The following is a 14,505-nucleotide window of genomic DNA, read 5'->3' as shown; positions in this document are numbered from 1 at the left end:
CGCCTACTTATTTCGAAGGGGGATACATATCGCGCTCCTACAGGAAACACATCTCACGAGGCAGGAAGGGGTGGCGCTACAGAGGAGATGGAGGGGCCAGGTATTTTACTCTAGTTACTCAGCATACGCCAGGGGCACCTTGATATGGGTCAGAGCAGTGACGCCTTTCCAACCAACACGACATTTGGTAGATCCGGAGGGGAGGTATGTGGTGGTAGAAGGCAGACTGAGGGGCAGAGACATTGTCCTGTATAGCGTATATGCCCCAAATGTGGAACAGATGGCCTTCTTTGCGGGACTGTCGGGGACTCTGGCTCATTTCCTCGCGGGCCCGACCCTGATGGGGGGAGACTTTAATTCCATAATGGACATAACGCTAGATAGATGCCACCCGCCATTGAGGGACTCCCCTGTGCACCGACTCACTAAGGGGAGGGTGGAGTGGCAGGAGAGTTTGGGAATGACTGACGTATGGAGAGCACAACATCCAACCGACCGCGATTACTCGTTTTTCTCCAGGATACATGATCTCCATGTCCGCCTGGACACGATATTATGCTCTCAAGGCGTATTGCCGAGCGTAACCGGATCCGAGTACTTAACGCGGACGCTCTCGGACCACAATCCGCTCCTGGTTACCCTGGCCTGGGTGAACGAGACGCCTCGGGTGCCGACCTGGAAACTTAGGCCGGAGACACTGGAGGACCCGATATTTAGCGCGGCCCTGGAAGAGGGTATCACCCAGTACTTTGCCGACAACGAGGGGTCAACGGCCACTAGGGCGAGGGAGTGGGACGCTTTTAAAGTTGTGATGAGAGGCCAGTGTAACAAAGTACGTGGGCACGAGGAAGGTGCTATTGACGGACCTGGACAGGGCAGACGCCAAGTTGCGGGAGGTGGAAAAGGCGCGACCTGGCCACCCTGACCTCCAAGAGGAGGTCAGCTCGGCTCGAGAGGCGGTGGCGGTTGAGGTGGAGCGGCTTCGAGCCTTTGATCATCGGGCATTTATGCTTCGATCCCACGTAGAGGGGGATAAATCAGGCACCCTTTTGGCGTGGCTTGCAAACCCCATGAAACAATGCTCCCCTATATTGACTATAGAGGATAGCGAGGGCCTCACCCATTACACCCAAACGGCTATAGTGGATGGCTTCCAAAAGTATTACCAAGGTCTCTATAGAAGCGACCCGGGCGACCGGGAGCGAGCGACGGTAGCCTTCCTAGATGGCCTAACCCTACCGCATCTGGACGAGGAGCAGGCGAAGGAGCTGGGGAAAGATATTGACGTGGGGTAGATAAGAGGGGCGGTGAAGAAAATGGCCCGCAACAAGACGCCAGGGATAGATGGGTTACCCATTGAATTTTACAATAAGTATTTGGACCTCCTAGCGCCGCGACTCCAAATAATCTACAAGGAGGCCAGAACTGCGAACCGCCTCCCTCAGTCAATGCGTGAAGCGATAGTGATACCACTCCTGAAACCGGGAAGGGAGAGTGGCAGGCCTGCGTCTTACAGACCGCTTTCCATGCTGACGGCTGATTATAAGATCCTGAGTTCCATACTAGCGGCCAGGCTATTAAAGCACATGCCCGAACTGGTACAAGAGGACCAGAATGGTTTTATTCCTGCCCGGAACACGGCGCTTAATATTGGAAGGCTCACACGCCTATTGGAGGACTCGCACATTGAAGGTCGAGCCCCACTGGTCCTCTCGGTCGATATCAAAAAAGCGTTCGATAGCCTAGAATGGGACTACTTATACTGAGTAAAGGACCGCTTCGGATTGGGTGAGGGATATATTAAATGGACGAGGGTCCTTTATGCGGATGCAGTGGCGAGAGTAAAGGTTGGACCCTTAGTATCCCACCAATACCCGGTGGAGAGAGGCACCCGACAGGGATGCTCCCTGTCCCCCCTCTTGTTCGCGTTAGCGATTGAGCCATTGGCAGCCGAAGCCCGGACGGGGCGGTCCTTCACAGGGGTGGGAAGCGGAGATGGGCGGCAGTTTATTTCGCTGTACGCCGACGACCTATTGCTATTCCTTGAAAACGATACGACTGAGCTGGAAGGCGCAGAAGGAATGTTAGAACGGTTTGGCGCACTTTCAGGATTGAAAGTTAACTAGGCAAAGACGAGCCTGTTTCTGATGCGGAGGGATACCGCTAGGCCTGACCATCGACCAACGCTCACTTGGGAACCGACTTGTCTCAAGTACCTCGGAGTACACATATATCACTCAGCTGGGGATATGTTCGAGGGTAATATAGGACGATGCGTGCGAGAGCTGAAGGGCAACATGACCTTTTGGGCCACGCTGCCGCTCTCCATAGCTGGCCGTATATCCTTATTGAAGATGGTCGCGCTCCCGCGGTTGCTGTATTACTTCTGCACACTCCCGATTTGGATCCCTAACTCCTTTTTCCGGCAACTCAAGTCTCAGCTGATCGCGTTCCTGTGGGGAGCGGGTAGATGTAGAGTGGCACTTGCGACGCTTTCCCGCCCGAAGGATGAGGGGGATCTTGCAGTGCCGGACTTCGAGCTCTATTATCTTGCTGCCCAACTGCAGATCTACACGCAGGAGGTGGCTCGAGTGTATCGGGGCCCGGAGGACGCCAGGCTGAGGGGCACGCCGCGGCACGTCCTAGCCTACATCGCCTTACAACAGCCAATGGCCGCTCGTGACTTAACAATTGAGCAACGCACGCTCCAACAATGCTGGAACAGATCGCAGCGGCGCGCCGGAACTAGGCACCCATACGCCCCGGAAATACCACTGGGTATGCTGACGGCATTGCCACATGGGGGCGACTGGTCGCGCTTACAGCAGTGGAAGGAGGCGGGGATACAGGTTGTGGGAGACCTTTACGAAAACGGGACGCTCCTCCCGTTCCAGGGCCTTCAGGAACGTTTCGACCTTTCACGTGGAGGCTACCTCCTGCACGCGGCTGTGGTGGGGGCGATCCGCACGCATTGGGGGACGGGACTGGCGGAAACTGAGACGTCCATGTCTTGCCAATATGCCATGATGGCGGCACGGACGGTCAAGGCGGTGACGTGCCTCTATAGCAGGATGCTGCGCGAAAACTTATCGCCCCTCTCGACGCTAAAATCCAAATGGGTGACGGGCTTGAATAAGGAAATCCCCGAAACGACGTGGGCCCAGCTCGTACGCCGAGCCCGGAATAGCACGAGGAACGCGAGATTCCAGATTATCCACTATTACGTACTGCATAGAGTGTACATGACCCCTGGTAGAATCAAGCGATACTTTGGCGCAGAAGAGGCGGCGTGCCCGCGCTGTGCGGAGGAGGGAGTGGAACTGGAGCACATGTTGTGGTCTTGCCCGGCCCTCCGCGAATATTGGCAGGCTATAGGGGAGACTGTGAATGAAGTGACGGAAAGGACCATTACCTTTGACCCGGCAGTGTGCATTCTGCACTGGTTTCCCCACACCCCCAAAAACAAAACCTCAAGCAAGTTCATAGACATGGGATTGATGGTAGCCAAGAGGGAGATAACTAGACAATGGAAGGCGAAGACAGGCCAGACACATAGGAGGTGGTACAACGAATTCCTGAAATGGGCAACCTGCGATAGCACACACAGGTACCAGATGGCGCGTAGAACACCTGAAGCAAGGGCGTTAGAAGTAGCGGCAGCCTGGGAGGCATTAATACAAGCCCTCAGGGATAGCATGGTGGAGGAGGAAGAGGAGACCCTCAGCGTGAACAGGGGCAGCACCCAAAACTGAGCAGGAGGACAATACACGTAGTCACTGAGAAGCCAGAACGACACCCTGGGTTGATACATCGGGAGACCCTGAGAGCGGATGGGGGGGGGTTGGATTCACACGGTTAGGGGAGGGTAACGGGGGGAGTTCTGTAGAATTGTTAGGTGAGGAACAAAAAGTAGTCACGCATACACTGATGTGGCCTCTGGATCCTACTAAACCGTAACCAGACACAGAGGGGATGAGGGACTGCTGCCGCCCAGCCTCCGGGTTGTGGGCTTAACGGCTGTGTACAATGGAGAGAGGAATGATAGGAAGCGGCACCCTGATTATTATTGTATTTGAATGAGCATTGGTTTAAACAGTGAGTGGCTACAATAAAAATGGATGATGTCATCAGTGATGTCATTTGAGATGTCATCAGTGATCTCATTGATCATGTCATGAATGATGTAACATGTGACATCATCAGCAGTGGATTGCGGGCGCACAAGTTATAGTTAGTAGAACTAACTATAACTGAGGAATTTCAATGGTTTTGTACGAGTGAAATGTCCAGCTAACTATAACACCCCTAAAACCTATGTTTTTTTCAGTGAATTTCTAAGTTTTTTTAAATGTTAATTCCTAACTATAACATGTCTTAAAACTATTTTTTTTCAGTGAATTTCAAAGGTTTTTTAAATGATAATATATAAATATATTTATTGTTGTATTTTTTAAATATTTTTTAACTACATTGTTTTATCTTTTTAATTTTAGATATGTTATTTTTTTATTTACATTACACATTAAAAAAATTTTTTAAATACAAAATATTTTTTTTTTATTATTTTATATTGTTTCAAATATACTCAAATTATTTTTCTTATTATTTTTTTCCTTTTTTTTGGAGTCGCGCACCCAACGTGCACCCTGCTCATTCATTGTGCGGAACGTGTCCGCCATTTTAGGGTTGGTGTGTAGGATCTGCGTATGGTGTGCGATGAGTACGACTTTTCCAATGCAAACTCTATGCGACTTGTATACTTGCATACGCGAGATGTACGTATTTCGTGACGTGACGGACGTGCGATAGTGCGTGACGTTATATGCATGTCGGATGTGGTGGGTGCGTGACTCCCGCGAAATATTTTAATGTTCAAAAACTTATATATATATATTTAATATAAATGTTAAGACAAGACATTATCTGAGGTAATCATAAAATAATATTCTCTACTTTAAAAAAAAAGTACATTACTTCTAAATGCAAATTCGCGAAGTCGCGCTGGGTGCGAGCTGGGTGCGTGCTGGGTGTGTTCAACCTACGCCTACCCCATGTGACCATGTGGTGACACATGCACCCTTGCACCATGCAAGGATGTCTGTGTCAGGCGGAGATTGTTTTTGTGCTGCAAGGGACAACTTTCTGCACAAAAACAATCAGAAAAGGCATTTTCACCTTCAATATATGCTGTGCATTGTAGCATTTATTGAAAGTGAAAACAATTCTCCTTGTTGTGCTTTGCTACACCAATTGGAGGATGGTGCAGCATTCACAAACATGGCTAGATTAATAATTTTTGATAAAACTGGACATATGTCTTGTTCTATGACCGTTCTGTACAAACACGCACAGCAAAACCTATAGAACGCCTTTTCAACGGAAAGTGCTGTGTAAAATGAGATTATATTTATATGGAAAACAAAAGGTATATAGAATGCCTTTTTCTCACCTTATAAATAAGAAAGGGAGTTAATGGCTAGGCCAATTCTTATTATAGGTGTAAATTTCTGTACTGCTAACAGAGAACAAGATACGAACTTATGTTTTACGAAACTTATAGCACAAATTTATATGTGACTGAAGAGAAGGGATGGGGCCTATTGTCACATGTGGAAAAACACTTTGTGATGTGCTTTAAGTTAAATAGTTTTATTTCTTATAATTCTAAAATTACCAGGACCACCATATGTCTATATTGTGTACTATACCATGTAGCTTGCAGATAGGTGTTCTGAAGCTGTCTCCTATTTGATACCTGTCTGCAATGGAATTCTCTGGCACAAATCTAGTCCATCAATCTTCCATTTTCTCAACTGTGTGCAAACACAGTCCAATGTGCATTTTAATACTTACTTAAACCTACCTCAGCAGTAATACAACTAAAAAACGCTACACATTTTATTCCGTTGGTTTTTATAATGTAAAATATAATAAATTCCATATTTTAGAATTAGGATTTGTAAAAGAAAAGAAAAAATAGTTATAATATGTAATAATGCATTTTTAACAGCACACCATCATATTAAAATTTTTACAAAGCAATTTCTTTGCCTTTTTTGCTGTTTTCAGAATATATTGAATTTACTAGAAACAGTGATTTCAATCGTACTCATAACAGCGGGCAAAAAAAACAATCAATTAGATTGTTTAAAAAATAGCAGATAATACAAATCACACATATATAAAATGTTTACTGCTGAGAAAATTGTATACCTTAAATTTATAAATTTATGATTTACACTTTAGGGTAGTGCAGTGGTGTTTGGGTAGTATAGCAGGTCATGCTGGAGTAGATTTAAGGTTTAGAGTACTGCAATGGTGTTTGGGTAGTGTAAGGGGTCGTGCTGGGGTAAGTTTAAGGTTTAGGGTAGTGCAGTGGTGTTTGGGTAGTGTAGGGAGTCGTGCTGGGGTAGTGTTTTAGGGTTTAAGGTAGTGCAGTGGTGTTTGTGCAGTGTTAGGGGTGGTGCTGAAATAGTGTTTTAGGGCTGTGCAGTCGTGTTTAGGTAGAGTAGGGCGTCATGCTGGGGTAGATTTAAGGTTTAGGGTAGTGCAATGGTGTTTGTGTAGTGTAGGGAGTCATGCTAAGGTACTCTTTTAGGATAGTATAGTGGTGTTTGGGTAGTGTAAGGGGTCGTGCTAGGGTAGGTTTAAGGTTTAGGCTAGTGCAATGGTATTTGGGTAGTGTAGGGGGTCGTGCTGGGGTAGTGTTTTAGGGTTTAGGGTAGTGCAGTGGTATTTGGGTAGTGTAGGGGGTCATGCTGGAGGTAGTGTCACTGTAAAAGTACATTTACTTATATGTCTGCAAAAACATCAACCAAACAAATCATTCTCTCTCAATTTTCCGAAATGGACACTGACTCACATTGTGATTCTAGACAAATAACACTATTTCTTATAAATGGAGTGTATAGATACTGACTGGGGAAATGTAGGCCTGAAACACAAGTGTGAAGGTGATTACACTACTACTTACTTAGTGTATAGGAGTTTTAAGCACTGCATGCCCTAAATCCTGGCTCACTGCAACAGTTCATGTACTTATGTGTCTGCAAACACATCAAGCATTCATTCCACATATTTCATTACTGCATTTTACTATTAAAGCTAAACTCATTTTGCAAATACATAACCAATGACTATTTTCTAATTCTACCACAATCTCAGAACACAATAAGTTTTTAATCAATTACATTTCAGCAAGCACATAAAGTACCAAAATGCTTCTCTCAGACTGATTCCTAAAAGCACACAGACTCACTCTGCGATTCTAGACAAGCAACACTATCCTTTGCATTTTACCAAAACGCATTTACTAGTCTACAAAACTAAAGGTGACTGTACACATTGCACACAATTTTCTACTACACATGTATGTATGTATGTATGTATTGGCATACTTGTATAGCGTTATGTCTGTCACCCAACGGGTATCCTGGCGCTTACACTATGATCATCCATACAAGATGTTATCCGCTACTGTCCCACTTACTCTGCTCTGGGAAAGAGGTGAGTTTTTAAAGCTTTCTTGAAAGAAGAGATATCTCCTGTGGTTCTCAACCCCAGCGGCAAGGAGTTCCACAGTCTTGCTGCAGTATACCTAAAGGAGATCTCAGAATCTTGGGGACTGATACCAAGCAGGCTGAGGCCGAGCGGAGAGGTCTGGAAGGGGTATACCAGGAGAACAGGTCTTGCAATGGTGCTGGTACCTGGCCATGAAGGGCCCTGAACACCAGGCAGAGGGCTTTAAAGTCAATCCGCTGGGAGATCGGCAGCTAATGAAGATCCTTTAGTGCCTTTACAGATGAGTCAGAGCGACGACGCGATAGAGCCAATTTAGCTGCAAAATTCTGCACGCGTCGCAATTTCCCCACCAAAGTTGTTGGTGCCCCCAGAAGTAATGCGTTGCAATAATCGAGTCTACTCAAGACTATGCTCCGCACTACCTCTGGCCTGGCCTGCGCGGGGAGCAAAGGTAAGATTTTCCGCAGCGTGCGGAGCAGGGCCATACAGGTGCCCCCCAATTTGTTCACGGCCACGTCCAGCTGAAGGTTAGGACCAAACATCACCCCCAAGTTCCGAACAGAATCAGGCGGCGCACTAGTGCCCTGAAAGGCAGGGGGGCAAAAGTCCTGTGGAAGAGGCCTTGGAATACGATCCGTTGAACAGTGCAACACCTCAGTTTTAGAGCTGTTAAGTTGCAACGAATTCTGACCCAGCCATTCCGCCGTAGATATCATGCAGCGGTGGAAAGTTTCTTGTGACACGGCCTCCTTGCCCTCGAACGAGAAGACAAGCTGGGTATCGTCAGCGTAATTGGGGACTGCTATGCCAAAAGATTTTATTAACTTGACCAGGGGGCGGATGTAAACATTGAAAAGAATTGGGCTGATGGCCGACCCCTGAGGTACCCCCTGACCAACCCCTCAGATGTTAGATTTGAAGGGTGGCAGGGCCACCACCTGGTGTCTGTGACTAAGGTATGACACCAGCCACTCAAGGGCTAGGCCAGACACCCCCGCCTCCTCCAGCCTCCTGATCAAGATCGCATGGCTGACCGTGTCGAACGCGGCCGACATGTCGAGCAGCACTAAAAAGGCTGCTCGACCTTGATCGGCACGAGTTCTAAGATCATCCAGAACAGTCACCAATGCTGACTCCGTCCCGTGGGCTGGCCTAAAGCCAAATTGAGCTTCGTCCAACTAGGCCGTAGACTCCAAGAAAAGCGACAGATGTTTTGTAGTCTATTTCTCCAAGATTTTAATTGGAAATGGAAGCAGGGAGATTGGCCTGTAATTCGCTGGGCAAGAAGGATCTAAGGTTTCCTTCTTGAGAAGTGGAGGTACCACTGCCAGTTTCCAGCAGTCCGGGACCCGTGCGGACCTGAGGGACTGACCACAAATGGCGAAGAGTGGAGGAAAGAGCTCTTCTTGAAACAGTTTCCAATATTTATTAGGAAGTGGGTCTAGGGGCGAACCCGACGAGACACCATTAGCAAGTGTACAAAAATCCTCAAAAGACGGAGGCGGGAAACTGTTCAATCGTGCTAAGCTAGCATCTCCCCCCATGGTAGAGGGCACGGAGGGGTTAGGCTGCGGTTGAAGGTCAGAGCCAGAAGGAGTGGCTAGATTGCATAAGATGGCAGCAATCTTATCTTCAAAAGCCTGTGCCAGTGAATCGCATAAGGATTGAGATGTGGAGATATCGTTTACAGTACTGGCAGGGCGTGACAGGTCTTTTACAACCTTGAACAAGGCCTGGGATTTATTCGCCGCTGACAATAACGACTCCTCTAGAAATCTAGCCTTTGCACATCTAATTGTGCTTTATAGGTCGCCAAAGCCCGCTTAAAGAGGGCCCTATCGGGATCAAGATATTTCTTTCTCCTGGCACGTTCAGCCCGCTTGCACTGGAGTTTTAGCTGAAGCAGATCCTCAGAGAACCACGGCCTAGCGTGATTGGTCCTATCTCTAGTTTTACGCAGCGGAGCCAGATAGTCCAAAGAGGCCACAATACGCTGATTAAGAGTATCATAACTCATGCCCACATTATCTCCCTGAGTAAAGCCATCCGGAAGCAAAGAAGGCAGAATTGGCTGCTTTGTGAGCTTGGCCCACTGTCTGGCCATCCTAGTAGCTCCTAAACTGCCTTTCTTCGCTAAGGCGGCAGAAAGTGAGAGAGAGAAATGTACAAGCGCATGGTCCGTCCAGCACTGAGGTAAGATGTCCCGTATGGTCACATGGCAGGCATCTGTGAAAATCAGATCTAAAATGTGGCCCTTTGAATGGGTCTGGGAGAGTACTAGCTGCTGTAGCTGGATGTTACAGCAAGCCTGGATTAGATCTTTATATGCTGAGTCCACAGGACCATCCGGCCACAGATTAAAGTCCCCCAACACCGTAAGTCTCGAATGGGAGTTAGATAGATCATGAATAAGATCAATGAGCTCAGCCACGTCCGACAGAGCACTGGACGGGGGTCTATAGCATAGCAGCCCTGTGTATAAGACACCTCCCTGCCCATTTAAAGAAAAGCCCATCAGTTCACATCCTGGGATTGCCTTAATGTCAAGCTGGGTAAGGTCTAATGTCTCCCTGAAGATCAGACCGACTCCTCCCCCTCTCGCCCCTACCCGGGGGTTATGTCTGATTTTATAGCCTGGGGCACATTAGTATAGAGTGCTTCTGTCAGAATGATTCCTAAATGCACACAAGACTCACTGTGTGATTCTAGACAAACAACACTATCCCTTGAATTTTAGCAAAACATATTCCATAGTCTACAAGGAGTTCTGCATTTTAATGTAGAAACTTGACTCATTTTGCAAATACATAAAAAATGACTAGTTTCTAATTCTACCAAAACATGAGAACAGCACGGTTATCTGTCTGCAAACACATGAAATACACAAATGCTTATCTAAGAATGGTGTCTTAATGCACACACACTCACAATGAGATTCTAGAAAAAAGTAGTTCCTGCACTTTAGCAGGAGAAACACATTAGTCTGATTAAAATCAAAATGCACCACATACATCTCCTCACAAATTAATAACTCAGCTTTCAAATTGTTTTGTAGATTAAGAATTAAGCCAGTCACACACCAGATTTTCTTATAAAGAATTTCTGTTCTGTACACCTGTCAGCAAAACCAAAGAATGGCAAAGTTTCCCTCTCATTTTCCACACATTAATTCAAAAGCAAACACACATTTCTATTGGTTACACATTTCAACCCTTTCCAATTGACATAAATTTGAACCCTACCCCCAATCTGCCTGTTACCACAGAAACAGTTCATGGAACACTTAACTAAGCACACAGGTCAAAGGTTCATCACATAATGTTGCTAATCAAAACAGCAAGTGTGCTTGACTTTTCAACATATGAGCGTATCCTATGTAATGTTCCTTTTAATCAGATTTTGTTAACCAATAAGAATCATGCTTTTAAAAAACAGAAACATGCACCCTAGTTTTCAGTGTAGAATGTTCTCAAACAACCAATAATTTATTTTCTTTTTTCAAAACTGTATCTTATCCACCATTTTAGAAAAACTTACTTTTCAAACTGCCATTTCATTTACAGAAACCATCTGAGTGCATCCAGACATCCCTTCAAGATGCTTAGAGTGTGGATTGTGGGACACAGCTATATTTTCTGAAGCCAAAGGTATGCAGAAAACAAAGGAATTCACAAAGACCTAGGTTTACCAAATGTAGACATTAAATGGATTGGACAGAGAGGGGTAAAGCGGCACCAATTGATGCCATTGGTTAAATCCTTTTTTGCATCTCCAACACCCTGACCTCATAATTGTGCACTGTTGTAGCAATGACCCAGGCACTTTGACTGGGGTAGGTCTCGAAATGCTTATGAAGGATGCCTTTAGAGAATTCATGTAACTTTTCCCCCCAAACTACCTTTGTCTATTCTAACATAAGCCAAATGCAGAAATGGAAATGGTCCAATCAATTTTGTCCACAGATTGAGAAAGCTAGGAAACATGTGAATAAATCTGTTTCTTCTTTTCTCCGAGACTATAGAATGGGGTCCGTTTACCACAACAATCTGCATTTCAATAGGGATGGCATGTATAGGAGAGGTGGTGTACATTTTATAAATGAGGGAAACAGAGTCCTCCTCATAAACTTTAGACTCTGCATCGGTACTTACTTGTAGGTACTAAAATCTCACAATAAACACAAAGGCTCTTTTTAGAGCCACCTAGGAACTAAACACATAAGCTTGATGTATATCTGAAAAATATTATTTGTTCTTTGGCTTGGAGTCGTGCACCCAACACACCAAAGTTGTGCAGTCAACGAGTACAAGTCGTATACCACACAAGCTGGAGTTGCGTGCTCTATGGGTTAGAAGCCATGCATCCAACGCGTGCACACCAGGGGGCCGCACTGCGCACCAAGCTGGGTGCGCAACTCCTAATTTTACAGTAAAACAAAAAATAGCCCCAATCACTAATTTTTATTATCCCCGGGGACCCCATTCCCGGGGCTTATAAAAAACTTTGGGGACCGTGGGGGAAGCCCCAATGCCCCGACGGTCCCAGCTGGCTCCCCGCGTCCTTCGGGAGTCGGCATTGCTTTTCCACATGGGGAGCTGCTAACATGCAGCTTCCCGTGTGGAAAAGCAATCTGGTTTGGATTTTGAAAGAGAGAGCAGGTTTCCCTGGTCTCTCTTTCAAAATCCAAACCACGTTTGCTATGGGAGGGCGGGAGACTCCCGCCCTCTCATAGCAGGGTCCACGGGGTGGGCACCCCGGGACACTGCAGTAGCCAGCTCTGGGGGTGGCGGTCCCCAGGGCCCTCAAGAGCTCCAGGAGGGGGGGCCACACAGTCCCCCTCCCACACTCCATAAAGCCCCGGGGGTGGTGGTCCCCGGGGCTTGGGGTGGCAGTTGAGCCCCTCTCCACAAATTATACTGGGAGGGTTTTTTGTGCCCCTCCCAACAATTAATTTGGTAGCCCCGGGGGATGGCGGTCCCTGGGAGGGGGTCCCTTTAAATTTATTAATTTTGCCCCTGGGATTTGCCCCCCAGGGGCTAATTATAAAAGAGGCTCATTCTAATTTTTTTTTTTTTACGCCTGGATCCGCGCACCCTGTGTGCACTTGGCGAGTTTAAAAAATATATATATAATAATTTGGGGGGCCTGGCAGTCCTTCTGGGACTCCCTAAGCAGGTCTAGAGGGTCAGGGTATTTCTACCCTGCCCCCTTTATACATTTTTCACACACATTCCACAGACTTCTTCAGCCTTGCTTCTACCGTGGCACAAAATGGTTGCCAACAGTTCCTAGTTTCGAATGTTGACAGCCAGTTAGCATTTAGCGCATAATCGGGAGGGTGCGCTCAGGCTGCGCGCAGGATGCGCGGATCCACTGCGGCCATAGATATATATGTACTTTTAACTGTAATTTTCTCAGTAACTACTGAACAGTTTGACACCATTTAAGGAAAAAACACAAGTCTGAACAGAGGACTACCTCTTTGCCAAATTTGGAGTAATTCCGTTCAGCAGTTCGGGCTGTAGTTGCGGCTAAAGGTCCTATGGGAAATTGCATGGGGAAAACACGTTTTGGGACCCCCTTTTTTCTCGGGTCCCCGCTTGACGAATCATCCCAGACTTTCAGGATAGGAGCGGACCGGAGCTGTCCAAAAGTTATTGGCAATAGAATGTTGGGAATTTCCTATGGATAATAGGTCCTAACTATAACTACCTACTGGCGACCGCCAGTAGGTCATATATATATATATATATGAATTTATTTATTTATATGCAAATTTTAGGATTAATACATGCTTCATATCTGTATTTATATGCCTCAGAACCCGCAGGGCACTATGCCCTTTATCCTTCGCTAATCTAGTGGAGTATGTTTTTACTGTTTACTAGAATGTGACACGCACAGCTGTACTCAATTAAGCACTAGCACTTTAAATTCCCTTGTTTGTGTCCATGGCACCTATGTGATCAAGCCTCTTTTGAGGTGAAACGCGTCATGGTGGATTGCAGGCTGTAACTTTTTGGCACAGAATAAATGCACTGAAGAAACTGCACCTACTTTGTGGTCTCGCTCTTTTCGTTGTTCTGCAAGGAAGCAGAAGCCAAAACGACGATTTTTGGAAATTGTTGTAACTGGAAGCTTCCTGGTTACGAGCGAGATCCCTCTTCGTTCTGGGCGGAGACACGGCAGGAAGCGGTGGTTCTGTGAACCGGAATCGTTTTTCATACTCCGGGAGGAGGAAGCCGTGTATGCCCCTGCGAGACAGCACACGCCTGCCTGGAAAGGAGGGAGCCATCTACACCGAAGAAGGACCGAGGTGTTCGGCAGCCCATTCCGGGTAAGGCAGCGTACGGAATTCGCAGGGAGGAGTGTGCCGGGCGGGGCTCGCAGGATTTACTAACAGCGCTCCTCGCCAGTTTGTTTCTTCGGTCAGAAGCCTAATATCAAATCAGCCACACAACGCAATGTCCGCCGCCGTGCTGCGGCACAGAGAGCAGGCTGCGGAGTCAGTTTTCGAGACCCCGGCAGGGGGAGAATCAGCTACGCCCACACAGCAACCGAACGGGGGCACACAAACCCGACGGTGAAAGACACTTTCCGCAAACTTGAAAAACTTTCAAAGAAAGAGCAGGCTAAGTGGTGGGAGAACAAATCCCTTACAAGATACCTGGAGGTGGGGCGGGTCCCAAGGGGTCTTCGTATTACACTGGCTCCTAGTTACGATAACCCGGACCCACTCATGCTAGAAGAATGGGCCACAGCCAATTTAGAGTCCTCGGCAAGATTAATGAGGATTCTTGTGAAGTACGCAGAAAGTGACAGGTTGAAACTTCAAACGGAGATTGAGAAGTTGGAAGTGGAGTTGTCTAAAGTTGAAATCAATGATGATGTTAAGAGAATGAGGGAAGATATGGAGAGCAGTCTGGCAAAGGAGGAGGATATCATCAAGAAGCGTAAAGCTTTTAAATTTGAGAGAGACAGACT

The sequence above is a fragment of the Lissotriton vulgaris genome, chromosome 1_1, assembly GCF_964263255.1.
Source record: "Lissotriton vulgaris chromosome 1_1, aLisVul1.2, whole genome shotgun sequence".
Classification (NCBI taxonomy): Eukaryota; Metazoa; Chordata; class Amphibia; order Caudata; family Salamandridae; genus Lissotriton; species Lissotriton vulgaris.
This window is presented reverse-complemented; position numbering follows the sequence as displayed.